Source organism: Balaenoptera borealis, assembly GCF_965194805.1.
Source record: "Balaenoptera borealis genome assembly, chromosome: 7".
Lineage (NCBI taxonomy): Eukaryota > Metazoa > Chordata > Mammalia > Artiodactyla > Balaenopteridae > Balaenoptera > Balaenoptera borealis.
The window spans coordinates 61184582-61200836 of NC_138864.1; the positions used below are offsets into that span (position 1 = coordinate 61184582).

The window sequence follows — 16255 nt, forward strand, 5'->3', positions numbered from 1 at the left end:
GGGGGAGGCAATTCAGATTAACATCTTCCAGGCATAAAACAGACACTCTTCTATCAATTACTTGAATGAATACAAAGTATATTTGTACTGATGACATCTACTTGGGTGGACTGACTTTCTTACTTTGGATTTAAATTCAAAACATCTTGACAGATTAGAGAAGTGGGAAGATAAAAATACAATTGAGTTCTATAGGGATAAAGTGGAGAATATTTCATTTCAGCAGGAAAATAATCTCCAGTAATAAGAGGAAAGGACAGCTGAAAAGCAGCTAAAATGATAGCTAAGGGCTGTGGCCAAATAGAAAGATATGCGAATTACCACTTCGCGTGATAAATGAAGTAGGAAAAAGTGATTCTGAATAGGTACGACATTTAGGAAATGTGAAGCATTTGTATTGTGGACCATTCCTTTATTAGAGAATTGTAAACTATTCTAAAATGATGTAATCAAATTTGACTCCGGAGAACGTTAAGAATCACTAGGCAGAATAGGCCACTGGCTGACCAAAAGGGGGCATCATTTTATTCACAGTGGATTAAAGTGATCCACCATATAAGATGCTGGAACACATTAGCAAGATGATGACACACTGACAGGTAAACAAGCAGGCTAGGTTAATTTTAATTGGAAGAACTTACTGTCTTTTTGGAGTATTTTTGTATTCTCTTATCTTAAAAGTGGTGCTTAAGTTTGCTAGACAGTGACTCAACATCCTTCTAGAATTAAAATCCCATAAGGAAACTTCAGATATTCTCACATACTATCGGGTTTAATTTACTCCAGAAATGACAAAATCTAAAAGAACTTTATTTGTTTTGATTCTACACTGGGATCCTGGCTTGCCATGGTATCTTTTCACATAATGCCCTTTTCATATAATTCTGTGTCAGAGCTTGAAGCTCCGTGGAACTTTATAATAGCATGAAAGTACCTTTCTCTGAAAATAGTATGGAATCATGGTTAGAGTGATTTTTCCAGCAGGATTTAGAGGGATGAACACTACAAAGTTTTTCCAAAAGCTGATCCACATACTTTTACCTCATTGTTAATATGATCCCAATTACCTCTTACTTCCCATATTTACCTAGGGTTGTCAACCTATATTTTCCCCTTCATAGATCTGAGAACTGAGTTTGCCATTTTGTTTTTTTTTTTAAACAAACTAAATGCACTTAAAATTATCCCACCCACAGTTTTAGTACACTCCTGAATGACATTACATAAAATAAATGTGAGAATGACTTGTGAAATTCAATAAGGGCTTCCCTTAGGATAATAGGATGAGATTAGAGGGTGGATAGAAAAGTAAATTATAAAAATATATATTTTATGTTTCTAATGCTACTGGTTTTCAAGAACATTTTTAAAATTATTGGCATATTTATAATGGCAAATGCTAATTTTCTTCTGAGAGAAGTTTAGACAAAACTATAGAGCTAAAATAAAATCAGCAACAAGATGGTAGCTATCCTAAGTTAGTGACTAGAAAGGTTTACTGTAAAATGTGTTCACCTTAATTTCTAAATATATTTAGGCTGCTGAATTTTAAGAATAAGTCACTTATACCATGGCCTATTTTCTAATAAAACGGTATTAACATAATTCAGTTAATATTCGAGGTGAGTGGTATTTAGATTACAATGCAATGTTTAAACTATCAAATACAAATACATAATTGGTATAGTTATTTGAACCATTTGGGGAATAATTGTATTTTCTTGTTAGCTCTTTTTATTGCATTCCTTTAGTAAAAAGCAATCTGTAAGTAAAAACAAATTCAGAGCTACTGTGAATTCAGCATTTAGTTTGATATTCTAAACATTTCAAATCTTATGAGCATTAGAAATCTGCAGGATCGATCTGCAAATACTGTTATAAAAGTGGGTTTTTTTCTTATGTTTCCATTTTCCCTAAATATGCCTGAAGCTAACCGGAATATTGAAGAACAGTCCTTTTCATGGGTACCTCAACATTTCTGCTTTTAGCTCGTATAAAATAGTGCTAGAGGTAGTGGACAAAGGAACAAAAACGGCCCCAGAAAAAGATGGCTACAACAAACTCTGAAAAACCTATAAAATATGTACTTCAGGACATAAATATGGCTTTTCTTTATCTAATTCCCTATTATATATTTTAAATACTCTCATCTTGACATTTAAAATGGTTAAATATATTGAGAGTACATTTAACAGAGTAAACAGTTTTTTTTACTTTTATATCTTTTTTTCTCCCTAATAGCTACTAACTTTTATTCAAACCCAGCTTCAAACCGTGGTCAAGAAAAACTCAAGAAAAATGTTTACTGGGTTACAATATATTCAGCCAGCTCAGTGAACCCCCTTTAAGATATTGGTCACTTTTGTGTCAAGATGATTCTCAGAAACACTTTCCAATGGAGAATGAATTTGTAAATATAAATTATTGTCACATCCACTTCATGTAAGGGATGATATAGTGATTTAGTATATAGTAATATCAAGTTTAGGCTATAATTTATATTTCTGCCTTTTATGAACTAAATGCACTGACACAAACATGTATTTGCTTTAAATGAAAGAGAAATCACAATGTTAAGGAACAATTACACTATCCTAAAAGTATTTAAACATACATTGCCTTTTTGCATACATGTTAATAATATTGGTAGTTGAAAACATTAAATATTATGCCACTTTTTATATTTAGTACACATGTTAACTTTAAAAATATATCATTACTTGCTCAGTTTGATGAAATGTTAGACCCACACTATACATTTAAAGCCAGACTACTAATCCTAGGTAAATTATTTGCTTGGCTTTCACTTTCTTTAGGGCAGAGTTCAATTTTCTTTGGATTTGCCAACACTGGGATATAGTAATTTTTCATGACATCAGGCCTGTAAAGTGTAAGAGAATGTTTTAGTGTTTAAAAACATTGGAAAAGTGGACAGAGAACATTTTATCTAAAATGATAAAATTGAAAAAGACTTCTTCAATTGTTCAATAGAAAAAGATAAAGTAACTCATGACATTAGAAATTTTATAAAAGTAGCATCAACTCAACTTCTTTTAGAAGAATTCATTAGGTATTCTTTTCGAATTTGCCTCTCAGACCACCACAAGTTTTGGCAAATTTTAGCTCTGTGGAAAGATGCAATTTTAGCTGATGTCAAAGAATGATGATGGACAAGATCTATCAATTGTATCTAAAATGAAATACTTACTGAATGTCATACCACTCATGAGGTTAGAGTCAGAACATTTATAAGGAGACTTTGTCTTATTAGAATGTTCAGTTTGACAACAGACCACAAGTCAGATTGATTAAATGAAAAGGTGCTTAATCGTGACCATACTCTTATCTGGTAGCCTCGTGAAGACTCTATCAGCATCTTTACTGTTACCCTGATTACTAAAATGTACTATTGACATAGAAATTGTGCAAGCCTCTTTAACTAGATTTAGGCTTACTTGTTGGCAATATTCAAATTATGTGTAGATGTTTTCTTAGGAGAGATGCTGTCTGCGTGTTCTTGGAATATATATGGGTAACTGGAACTTTTTATTTACATTACACAAAATTTTAGAAAATATTTTTCAGTAGAAATGTATATTTTGAGTAATAGTTGAAACATAGCGTACATGCTGCTCTGTAAGCTGTTTGTTTTGGTTTGGTTTGGTTTTAATAATATAAGCATATTTAATACCTAAATAGTATTCCCTTATGTGGATGTAGTATGCAATATTTAATAAATCCTTTATTAGTGAATATTTACTCCCCCTCCCCCAAATTTTCCCTAAACAATATTGAAATGAACTTCTTTTTACATTCCTCTTTGCAAAATCTAATTTTTCCCATGAAGGGATTTTTATAGGAAGTAGATTATTTGGGACAAGGAGGTGTGCTCATTGCTAGGAATTTTTGTACACATTGCCGATTTCCCCCCTAAAAATACCAATTTACACACCTACCTATGCTTATGAAACAGTTACTCTTTTCCGAACAGCATTTGAAATTCTAGGTGGTTCTCTGGGCAGAAGGACAGAAGAATGCAGTGGTCCTATGCTAAAGCCACTTACAAACTATTTAAGGAGATTTAACACATGAAAATAGCTGTCCTCCTCATTTCCATTCTTCTGCTATAATCAGTTCTCCACACTGCAGCCAGAGTGGTCCCTTTAAAATGCAAATCAGATTAATAAGTGGTTCGTGGTGACTCTTGCAAGTGTAAAATTTCAAGTGAAAGCTGTAGTCCATAATGTAACATTTGTAGATGTTTTTAAAAGGCAAATCAGATCACGTCCCTCCTTTGCTTACAATACTCTAGTGGCTCAGAATAAAAACCAAAACCTTCACCTGGGCCTCAAGACAGTCAAATCTGGCCACAAACTGCTGACTTGTCTTGTCTGCCAATACTTTTTCTGCAGGGCCTCAGCTCCAACCACTCTTGGCTTCCTGCCTACCCTTGACCACGCTGAGTTCATGCCTCTCATTCAGGCCTCGCATTCCCCAACCCCTCTGCCTGGAATGCGCTTCCACCACATAGGTCTCGGACTTACTCCCTCATTTCCTGTAGGCTTCCACTTCCTTATATAGGCAATCCCTGATCTTAAATAAAACGGCACCACCTGTCACATTCTACCCCTTTAAGTAGTATTGTTTTTTCGTTTTTAGCTGTTAGGTAGGTAGCTACTGATTTTTTTCCCCCGATTGATTGCAGACTTTCTGGGAGCAAGGACTTTGTGTATTGGGCTCACTACTCTGTCTCTAGTACGTTGAACTGTCCTTGGAAGCCCGACCACCAGCCCATATCCTGAATGTGTGGGAATTAGAAAAGGGCACTCCTGCCTCAAAATATCAGAATGCCAATGCTCAGTGAGCAAGAGTGTTCGTTGTAAAACTGCATGGCAATTGTGAAGTAAACGGCATGCCCTGGCGGTGAGCAACGCATGATTTGCGCAATTATAAACATCGATCCTGTGCTTGAAAGGTTATATTACTGAACCAAGTTCCCTTGCCCTGTGAGCGGCAAGCCAAAAGCTGAGAAGCCAAGGTTTGCAACCAAGAAAGAGTTTATTCACAAGGCAGCCAAGCAAAGAAACAGAGAACAAGTCTTAGATCCGCCTCCGTGAAGGCAAGGGGGCTGGGATATTTATGGGGTGAGCCTGCTGGTCCTAAGCTGGGGAAAGGTGATTGGAAGCCGGAAGAGGTGAGGTCATCTGCGGAGGCGTATTCCGCATGTGCGCAATTGCAGCTGTATATTCAACATGGAGGCGCTTAGAACGGGGGTCTCCAACCCCCAGGCGGCGGACCGCTCCCGGTCCACGGCCTTTGAGGAACCGGCTGCACAGCAGGAAGTGAGCAGCAGGTGAGCCAGGGAAGCTTCATCTGCAGCTCCGCGTCGCTGCCATTACCGCCTGACCACCCTTCCCCCACCCCCGTCTGTGGAAAAATTTTCTTCCACGAAACCGGCCCCTGGCGCCAAAAAGGTTGGGGACCGCTGGCTTAGAAGGATGGGAGGGTGGAATTTTCCAGTCCTCTGACTTCAAAAGGCCATTCATCTGCACAGGTCCAGTTTTAGGGTCGTTGGTCCCAACCGGCCTTAGCCGGCTCGCACTGGACAAGAGCTGACTCCAAGTTCCTGTAAAACAACTGCGCTACTTGAAGCTGGGAAGGTAGGCGATGAAAGAGAGGAAAAGAAAAAGGAAAAATATCGCCAGCTTAATCAGTGAAGGCCCTTTACAAGCAGAGGGGTTTTGACAAGCTGTTCCCATATCTGTGGCTCTTCAGGACAAGCTCAAGAGTTCCCGTTAGCCGTCGGCTTCTCTTAAGGCTGTGGGGCATATGGTTTCAGTTGTAGCAAGCAATAAATATTTGTTGAATTAATTCATGAGTGAAATGACGTGAGATCCATTCAAAGATATACCTGTAGATCCAAATTAGTTGGAAAATGTAGCTCTGGAACATTTTCTTAATGGGCAGTACATGGGTGTCACAAGTCAAAACAAAAATTTGGTTGTAGTCTTTGAAATTGTACTAATAATATACCAAGTCAGATGAGAATAAATAGAAAGAAAAGTTAAGGAGAATAGACTTTAACAGATGTTCATTTATAGTTGGAGAGAAAAGGGAGAAAATTTTTCTTCTGCTCAGGTGCCTGTCTTGAAATTCTCACAATTTTTTTTGCAGACAGTTTGGCTGGTTTCCAAACATACATCATTGCTTGTCTGGTATGAGGAATGCCATCTGTGCAGTATGGAAATCCTTCTTTAAAAATGGACTGCTAATTGTACTCTGGGCAGGTGCTGTTAAAGTGAAATCAGGTGTCAAGCTTACAGTGGTCTAAAATGACTATGCCATGTTGAAAAAGAATGGCATTACCATATTGTAAAATGGAATTTAAGCATGGCATGTAAGCATTCCATTTTTGGGGTGTTGTAAAGGTCAGATTGCATAGCAAAGCTGTAAAACTTTCATACTACTTCCACCATCAACAATGGAATAAAGCTTTACTTTAAATCAAGGATATAGGCTACATCAAAGTTATATATTTCCTCACTAAAGATCTTACCAATTATAGTTTTTTCTGCAAATTACATGAAGGAGGAACTGAAAAGTATGACTACTGATTCCAAAATAAATTAATTAATTTTGTAAAATTAGTCAAAATTAGTTTTTCATAGTTATTAAATGGAACCCATTTTATGATTGGAATAAATAGACTCAATGGAGCCTTTTTAGCCCCCTGCAGGGCGAAATAACCAATTTATTTTCCTTAAAAATATTAATTAAATAGAATTATTATAGGCTATCACAGTTATTATACTACAGATTCATGATGACACTCACCTGATACTGTGCTAATTCGTATAATGCAAGATAGAAAAACCTCTCAGACAAATTTTGAAGTATGGGTATAGATGTGTCTTCTCCAATAAAAAGTCATCATCATTATAAACTCTAACTTTGTTAATGCTTATGGTGTGTGACCTATCTGTGATATGGTTAACGCGTTATACCGTTTAATCCTTACAGCAGCTCTGTAAGAGTCCAGTATTGTCCTAGGCTACAAATGAGATCATTGAAGCTTAGCAAGTTAAAGCAGCTTGCCTAAACCCACACACCACTAAATGGGGCTTATAGTCAAATCTGTTGAACCCCAAAGCCTGTGTTTTGACCACTCCAAAAATAGTCTCTTCATAAAACAAGCATATTAGGTAGAAGGATTTCCCTTATTAGCCCATCTAATCGCAAAGGAAATGTCACCAGCATAGCAAAATATTGTAACTTACGTACCACTTGATCTCAGCTAAAATTTCAGCCACTGTAGCCAAGGCAAACAGAGCTACAAACAGGAAGTTTAAAAGGCCCCTCCTTTACCATGAAACTAGTGGGTCTGTTAAAGCCGAGAGACTTAAAGCAGGAAGCTTATTCTTATATCCAATTCCAGTTAGCTCTGTTATCTTGTTTTGTTACCGAGTCTAAGCTCGTACTGCTCGCCACAGGACAGGCCACTAAATAGACTAGTTGGTGGGGCAAGGAATAGCTACTTTATTCAGAAAGTCAGCAGACCAAGAAGATGATGGATTAATGTCCCAAAGAACCATCTACCCGAGTCAGAATTCAGGCTTCTTTTATACAAAAAGGCAGTGCAGGAGCACCGTGGCTGGTTGTTAACAAATTTCTTGGTGCAGGAATCCTTTGTTCTGGCAGCTGTCCATGTAGGTCTGCTCACAATGTTCCTGTAAACCTCCAACAAGACAATTGCTATTTTCTGTTCTGCAACTTTTTATAAAGGTCAGAGCCTGGAGAATGGGCTATCTTGCAAATTTCAGGCTATAGGCAACACTCTCTTAGAAAGATGCAGAGCCAGGGTGACCAGGCACAGGCAACAGAGCACAAGGGTTAGAGCTAAAGGAATAGATCCAATACGGAGTCAGATTTATTCTTCTCTGTCACAGTTTCTCATCTTGCAATGGATTCGAATGATCAAATAAGACTTGGAAAGTTGTTACTGCCAGACACTGGGTTTTGAACAGAACTGGAAGCTCAAGTATCAAAGGAGAATCCAGACAAATGATAAAAAGTCACTTGGAGCTGTTAAAACATAAACTGAGGTATATTAAAACTTTTAAGAGTTTGAGCAAAAAGTGATTCAAGTTGGGCAGCAGCAAACCAGAAGTGGTTGGGAGCCCTGTACTGACAGGAGCTTGAGGAGAGACTTATGTAGAGCAAGTTTGGAAACAAAGTAAGAAAATTATTGATTGGCTATAGCTTAAATCCTAGTTGGCTGTTTGTAATTGGTTGTCCTTAGCATTTTAATTTCATGTCCTTGAGGCATTTATTTATAGGCTTAGATTTTGGTTTGCTGACATTGGCTGCCAGGGCATTAGAGCCACCTCAGTCTAATTAATGAAACTAATTACCTTTACATGATAAATCTCTGTATTACAGCAGGATTTAGTTCATTAAGATGTGTTAAAAAACAAGACAACAGGCCCAAAATTGAGTTGCTTATGCTAAACCCCATGTCATCAAACCAAGACTTAATTAACGTTTTGGCTCTCCCAGAAATGGAATTTTCAGTCATTCAGGGATCACCTGATCAGCATTAGTTAGGTAATCTGTCGATTATGTAACAGATCTTTGCCATCCCCTAAAGGAAAGTAACTTTGTAATAACCAACCCACTTCTTTGTCAGTATAACTTTCTTGTTCCTGCTCCCTTCTGCCTATAAAGGTTTTTCATTTCGTACATGTCCTCAGAGCTCAGACTGGGATTGATTTTTGCTCAAATAAACGCTTAAATTTAATATGCCTCAGTTTATCTTTTAATGGTCCTGGAGTTGGAAGAGGGAACTGAAGAGACCCCCAGCGGCCCCAGGAGCAATGAGCCAGCAGGTGAAGGTACCTGTCGAGCCCCTTCAGTTCACTGTTTTCTTGCTGCCTTTGGAGGTGGGGAGTTAAGTCCCTCTCCGATTGTAGCACTGTAGCTTTTGCATCATGAGCTTTCAGACTTTGAGCATTTCTGGGTCTGGGGTAGGGCTGGGTCTGCCTGGGTCCGGTGTGAGGTTTCAGGTGGGTAAAATTTTGCTTTAAAGCTGCACGAGTGGGTAAACTTTACCAAAGATCATCTTGAATTACCATGGCAACAGTGGAGAACTTTTAACCTAGGTTAGCTTATCCATTTACCAGGTGCTCTAAAGAAAAAGGGGTCTCAGCCAAACGTTCACCGTAAAGGATAGAGAGAAATTATCTTTCCTCCTCCACAGTTTCTGGTGACCAGGGAGAGATTTGCTGGGACACCCCACTTGCTCTAGAGCCTGTAGAACGGATGCTGGGAAAACTGACAGAAGCCGGCAAAGGGTAAGAATTTTTATCAAAGCTCTCCCAGATGTCTATTTTTGTTCCCTGGGTAAGAGAGGAAGGTAAAATTTCATATTGCCCCTTTCTTTCACATTGGCAGGAAAAAACATGTGTAAGAGTTAGATCTCTGAATTGTGACGTGTAAATTTGCTTTCAGGTACTCACTGGTTGTTGATCCATCCTCTCCAGGGACAGCTATTGCCTTCTTGTTTGGCTTCTTGTTCTGTGTCCTAAGAACTTGGCTTTCTGCCTGACTGGGGCACACAGGTTCTTGTGTGTCCAGGCAGCTTAACCGTCAGGTTGGGGGCCCTGAAAATATGGCTTAACAGAAATGTGGGTTTCACTCCATGCATGGCTAGGGTCCCACCAATTGTTGCCGGCTCTCAGGGAAATTGTCTTTCTTTCTTTTGGTTTTCCTTGGGCGTGGCTCTGGATCTTAGGAGGGTAGTATCTTTACTTTCTTTGGGGATGCTTCTTACTTCCATGGGATTGTTCAGTACTTCCAGGAATACTGACTGTTTGTCGCAGCTGAAACCTGATAAGATTTTCTAAAAAAATCTCTATGGTGAGATGTTGGTGAAATTGAAAGCTGATATTCAAAGCCTGATAGGAACATTTTTTTTTTTTAGGCTTTCTTCCCTAAGCTAAAATTCTGAGGCCTTTGTGGAAGGATTTACCTCAGCATTCCAAAGATATGTTCCAAATGTAGAACATAGGAATTTTTTATTCCCACCTTAGTTGAAAATCTTCTCCCTGATATAAAGAAGCAAATTAAAGATAATGTAGTTGGATGGCTGGGTCAGCCTCTTGATATCATTCTGGTTGCAAACCAATTCTTTGAGGAGTGGAAAAACAACTGTACTCGTTTTACAAATCCAGTCTTTACAAGAACAGAAATGCAGCTCTAGAAATAATTCAAAGGCCACCTATCCTTTTGGCCAGTCCCAAACCTCCTCTATTCATCTTAAAAGGCTTGCTGATATTGCAAAAGATCTGGACTTAGAAAAAAAAAACTCTTCCTAGAGAAACTGATATCTTTTCTTTGTACTTTTGAGAAGTAAATGTTCTACCCAGTCTCCTCTATGAACCCAGAGCTGTCAGATCTCTGTTTACATCTCTCTATATGTTTATGTATATCTATGTATGTACGTTATATAGATGAGTGATATTCTTTCTACCTCCAATGGAATTTCCAAAATTAATTTGTAAAGACCTCAATTTAACTGGCTTAAAGAAAACTAAGCATTTATATAAATCAAGCATACTCTCAAAAATATAGAAACTAACCCAAACATTTTTCAAGTTCAAGTGATCTAGGATAGTCTTCAGTAAATAAAAGCTAGTTTAAGCTTGTTGGTTTAATTAAAACAGGCATATCTTTAGAGCTATTAATAGTAAGTATAACGCAGGCATGTAACTTTTATTCTACCTAGGGTTACTAAAAGTCAAATAAGCTCATTTTATCTCTGTTACAGAATTTGTCAGTAAGAGAACTTAAGGTGATGATTAGCTGTTCAATGTCTCATGAAATTTTCACAAGTAATCTAAATATATTGTTAAGAACAAAAAAGTTAAATAGAAATAAGTAAGATAAAAGTTTACAAATGAGCTTTTCAACAATAATTATGCTTTACGGTATGTCTACTTAAAAATAATCTCCAAAATCTTTTAGGTAACTTGAATCCTTACAGTTATGCTGAGAAAATTAAATGATGAATATTCATTGAATATCTAGATTGTTTTGGAATAAGATAAAATACTGAAAAATTAATTACTGGACACAGGTTTATTCATTTTTGGCTTTCTTTTACCAAGGAGCTAGAGATATTTGGGTCTACTAGTAAACATGTCTGTGCCACACTGGAAAATTTACTATGAGGAGGAATACATCAATACTTCTAGAAATCAGAAATGTATTTATAAATTTGCCAATATACAGAATGCTAGCATAACAGACAGTCCACAATTGCTTACTTCTTAGTTTTCACTAGGAATTAAGGATTCTAAGGGTTAAGAATTCTAATAAATATCTGTAATTAAAACTACTTAGAGGGTGAAAAGAAACAACTGTGTATAAAAAGTAGGTAAGGAAAGTAAAGCAACTGGTTGTTCCAGAATGAGTAAAAGGAAAAAAACACAGGACAAAAACTGAATGGATGTAAGAAAGTTTAGAAGGTTTGTGGAAAAGGAATCCTGGGAAAGAGATTTTATATGTGCTCAAGCTTGCTAAGATTCAAAGGGATTTATTTAATTTTTTTTAAAATGAGGTTTAATATTAAAAGTATGCTGGTGCAAAATTAGAATTTGATTTTCTTTCTGTTGAAAGGACGAAGTTTGTTTAGATGTTGGTCTTCTCTTATAAGAAATTGTAAACAAAGATTTTGCTTTACATTTAAGTAATCTGCCTGAACAGCAAAGATTTTCCGTCTTAAAATAATTTACTGTGCTTCACATTGTCTTTATTAGGTCTTTGATTACTTAAGAAAACCCAGTCTTTTCAATATTAACAACTATACAACCTTCTGTTTTTGCCTTTAACATCTTCTACTGTCACTTTGGTTAAATAGAAAATTAAATGATATTTCATAATGATTCTGAATTCCTCTCATGTAATCTAAATTTTAATTGAAAAATTAATCTACCATGTATATTTATAGTGAGTGACTCACTAGCCAAAACCTATAATACATTTTTAGCTAACATAACCATAAAATATGCAATGTAACAAAACTATGTAGGATAGGCAATGTTAGATTTTACCAACATTGATTAATGAATGATTACTTTTATGATGGCATAGGACTATTCTATTACTTAGACCTTATTATGTGATTGTCTGTCTGAAGAGTTCAGTGGCTTGTTGTGTGTGTTGCTTGGCTTATAATTGAATTTTGCCATTAATTTATATTATCTGTCTTTGCTCAATGATAAATAAAAGTTTTGTTTTTTAAATATTTTTCTAGAGGTCTAGGTCAGATACAATACTCCAGGGTCCTGCTTTTACAGGTTCAGTCCTTTCCAAATGCCAGTGGATTTATCCAGTCTTCCATCTGAGGGGATGATTCAGGAGTATCTCTGCCTATGACATTATAGCAAGTAGTTGGCAGGGACTACTTTCAATAATCAGGGACTTTTAATGTCTTGGATTAGCTTTAAATGAGCTCTGCAATAGGGAACTCTCTGTGAGGAGGACATGAGTATGAGCTGAAATCTAAGATTCTGGATCAGTTGTTATAGATTGGCTCTTAGACACTTTCACCACTTTTCTGAAAATGGATACAGTTCAGTTTTTTAAAATTGCCCAAATCAACCATTTGATCTTTCTACCAAAACAAAGGTGTATACTTTTCCTTTCATGAAATGCTTTGTAAACCCCCTTCTTATTCATTCTTCATGTGTATCCAATATAGACATTCTTTTTAGATCTCTGCCACTCTCTCTTTACTATAATAAAGAAAAAAATATATTTATAAGGTATATGTTTATATCGAATACAATAAGTGCATATTTTACTTTATATAATCTGTTTCTAAATGGATTAATCAATTTTCATCAATTGTTTGTTTCCTTATAAAGCCCAGAGCTGATTTAAAAACCACTGTTCTCAATGGAAAGAAGTAAAATTCCTTGGAAAGGGATTTTTAGGTAAATATGCTGAGAGAGAAAGAAATTAACATAGAATATCATGTGTTAAGATATGTAATATAAATTAGATAAAGGCTTGCAAACAATTGAACATGTAACTCATTTTTTAGTTATATACAGTTTTCAAATATTATTAAAGCTTTCTATATAACCTGGGATTGAGACAGGAATGTCTTCTGTAAAGTTGCAAATTGAGGAGAATATGTTTCCAGCATATACTGATATTTCAGTAGCATCAAGTTCACAGTTGAATGGAAAAACTACGCTGAGATAAAAATTTTTTTAATTGACTATGAGCTTAGGAATTCTACTTCATATATGTAAAGTAATACTTCCATTTCACTTTTATAAATTCATTTTCTTTTATGCACTTAAGAGAGTTCATTACCAACATGACAATCTGTACTTTTTCGACTTTAACCACATAGCTATTTCAGATGAACTTTAACAGGTGGCATTCACATCATGTATATTCAGGCTGCCCAGTGATGGCAAATGCAAAGAGTCAGGTCCAAACGTATAAAAAATATTGTTTTTCTAGACACTTTTCCTGTAACAGGACACATCTCCACCTGGAACAAATCCACAGATACTCCAAAGTATAGTAAATCCCCATCCAAGCTTATTAGCTCTTTCATTTCTTAAACCCACTCCTCCTGTGTTATGCCCTACTCAAGTGATACCACTACCATCCTCCTAGATGCTCAAATTTTAATTCTGAGTCTCTTCCTTTTGACTCCTTCCCTGCCCTCAAACTCAGATTGATGGTCGATAGTTCAATTAACTTCATTTTACGTCCATCCCTTACACTCCATCTTTGCTCTCATTACCTTGACCAAGACACTCATTATTATTAGAGACCTGGATGATTTTACATTCCTCCAGAAGGATTCAAGTTTGCTTCTGGCATTCTTTTGTGTAGGAACACATAATTCAATTAGGAATGAGGTTTTTTTTAGCTGTGTTTGTCTACTTGAGGCTGGTCTATTTCTAATTCTTCCTTATTCTAGTATGTTTGAGCCTCTCTTCATTATTGGAAACAGAACTGTAATTTTTGTCCCACACTTTACACCCAATCTTAGTCCCATCAAATTATTGAAAGTTTTGCTGAGCTTCTGATTTTATCATTTACTTCTTTCATCTCAGTTATTTAGCCCCTGAGCTGATGCTTAGAATCAGCAAATGGTTTAATGCAGAAAAAGTACTAAATGTCAGAATCACTAAAATTCGCTTCCTTTCTCCTCAGGACCAGGGCTTATCAAGTCGTGCCTGGATCACTCTCTAATGCCTTCAAATAGAGATGCTTAAAAAAAATTTTTTTTTGAGGTGAAGTTCACATAACATAAAATTAACCCTTTCACAGGCGATCAATCCAGTGGCATTAAGTACATTCACAATGTTGTGCAACCACTGTTTCTGTCTACTTCCAAAACATTTTATCAACGTAAAAGAAAAACTCTATAACCATTAAGCAATTACTTCCCATTAACCCCCTCACCCTCCATCAGTTTTCTGCCTCTAAGGATTTACCTATTCTGGATATTTAATATGAATGAAATCATTCAATATGTGACCTTTTGTGTCTGGCTTCTTTCATTTAATATAATGTTTTCAAGAATCATCTATGTTGTACTATGTATTAGCACATCATTCATTTAAAAAAATTTTTTAATTGAAGTATAGTTGATTTACAGGTTTACAAGTTTCAGGTGTACGGTACATATTCTTTTACAGATTCTTTTCCCTTATAGGTTATTATATAATATTGAGTATAGTTCCCTCTTCTATACAGTAGGTCCTTGCTGGTTATCTATTTTGTACATAGTACTGTACTGTGTATATGTTAATCCCAGCTTCCTAATTTATACCTCACACACCCCCTTTCCCCTTTGGTAACCATAAAGTTGTTTTCTGTGTCTGTGAGTCCCCCTCTCTTTTGGAAATAAGTTCATTTGTGTCTTTTTTTAATTTTAGATTCCACATATTAATGATATCATATGATATTTGTCTTTCTGTGTCTGGCTTGCTTCTCTTAGTATGATAATCTCTAGGTCCATCCATGTTGCTGCCAATGGCATTATTTCATTCTTTTTTATGGCTGAGTAATATTCCATTGTATATATAGACCACATCTTCTTTATCTGTTCATCTGTCAATGGGCGTTTTAGTTGCTTCCACATCTTAGCTATTGTAAATGGTGCTACAATGAACATTGGGGTGCATATGTCTTTTCCAATTACAGTTTTCTCCAGATATATGCCCATGAGTGGGATTGCTGGATCATATGGTAGCTCTATTGTTAGTTTTTAAAGAAACCTCCGTACTGTTCTCCATAGTGGCTGCACCAATTTACATTCCCACCAACAGTGTAGGAGAGTTCCCTTCTTTCCATACCCTCTATAGCATTTATTATGTGTAGACTTTATGATAATGGTCATTCTGACCGGTGTGAGGTGATACCTCATTGCAGTTTTGATTTGCATTTCTCTAATAATTAGCGATTTTGAGCATCTTTTCAGGTGCCTCTTGGCCATCCGTATGTCTTCTTTGGAGAAATGTCTATTTAGGTTAGCATATCATTGATTTTTATGGCTGAATAATATTCTATTGTATGTTTACATCACATTTTGCTTATCTGTTTATCTGTTAATGGACACTTGAACTGTTCCCACCTTTTGGCTATTTCAGATAGTGCTGCTGTAAGCACACATATCCAAGTATTTGTTAAGTACCTGTTTTCAGTCACTTGGTGTATATACCTAAAAGTGAAATTGTTGGGTCATATGGTAATTCTTTGTGTGTGTGGTTTTTTTTTATAATAGTAGCCATTCTAATGGGTGTGAAGTGGTATCTCACTGTGGTTTTAATTTGCATTTCACTACTGACTAATCTTGAGCATCTTTTCATGTGCTTGTTGGACATATGTATATCAGGTTTGGAGAAATGATTATTCAATAATGCTAAGATGCCAATTCTTGCCAATGCAATCTATTTAACACAATCTCAATCAAAATCCCAGCAAGTTATATTGATTCTGAAGTTTAAATGAAAAATCAAAATACCTAGAATAACCAACATAGTACAGGAGAAGAAAAACAAAGTCAGAGAATTGACACTAACCAACTTCAAGACAATATAAAGCTGTCATAATCAAGATGTGTGGTATTGGTTAAAGAATAGAAAACTAGATCAATTGATCACAACAGACAGCCCAGAAATAGACCCACACAAATACAGTCAATTGATCTTTGACACAGGGC

At 36.2% G+C, this 16255-nt stretch overlaps 1 protein-coding gene across 2 annotated transcripts in view; it reads left to right on the forward strand.

Annotated features, from left to right (window-relative positions):
- Positions 1 to 5397: 5397 nt before the first annotated feature.
- AGMO (alkylglycerol monooxygenase) overlaps positions 5398 to 16255 on the forward strand; it is a 381715-nt gene continuing 370857 nt past the window's right edge. Inside the window, exons 1-2 of one of the 2 annotated variants that reach the window (XM_082398503.1) lie at positions 5398 to 8891; positions 9257 to 9350. The gene's annotated coding sequence lies outside the window, so the exon portion shown is untranslated. Of the gene's footprint in view, positions 9351 to 16255 lie in introns of both variants that reach the window. The other variant, XM_082398502.1, reaches the window with a different exon arrangement.